Here is a 543-nt window from a genome sequence, read left to right as displayed (position 1 = left end):
CACAGGATTAGAGGATGCTTATATATTTATTAGAGAATTTGAGGAGGTATGTGCAACCATGAAACTGCAATTAACAGAGGATGAGGTCAAACTTAGATTAATCAACTTTGCCCTTAAGGACAATGCTAAGAAGTGGCTTTATAGTCTGCCTAACTATTCTGTCACTACCTGGGAGGGCTTTGTGAGAACATTTTAAAAAAAGTATTTCCCCCATCATAAAACAGCTAGGATTAGGAATGAAATAAATCAATTTTACCAACTAGCTGGTGAATCATTTTGAAAGTACTTTGATCGTTTCAAGAATCTTTTGACCTAATGCCCACACCATGGAATAGAAACTTGGAGACTATGCCAGATCATCTATGAGGGGTTAGATTCAAACTCAAGAACCATGCTAGAGTCCATGTGCCAAGGCCAATTTATGGACAAAGAAACTACTGAAGCTTGGCAATTCTTAGAAGACCTAGTCGAGAAAAATTTACAGTGGGAAACAACTAGGGAACCTGATAAAGCTACACCTTCAAGAGGAGGAATGCATCAAAT

General features: G+C 37.9%; 1 non-coding gene across 1 annotated transcript; it reads right to left on the bottom strand.

Moving 5' to 3' along the window:
• Positions 1–226: 226 nt before the first annotated feature.
• On the bottom strand, positions 227–333 carry LOC140858978 (small nucleolar RNA R71). The gene has a single exon (XR_012142379.1). It is a non-coding gene; the product is annotated as a small nucleolar RNA R71 (small nucleolar RNA).
• Positions 334–543: the final 210 nt, after the last annotated feature.

Source organism: Elaeis guineensis, chromosome 6, assembly GCF_000442705.2.
Source record: "Elaeis guineensis isolate ETL-2024a chromosome 6, EG11, whole genome shotgun sequence".
NCBI lineage: Eukaryota > Viridiplantae > Streptophyta > Magnoliopsida > Arecales > Arecaceae > Elaeis > Elaeis guineensis.
This window is presented reverse-complemented; position numbering and strand designations above follow the sequence as displayed.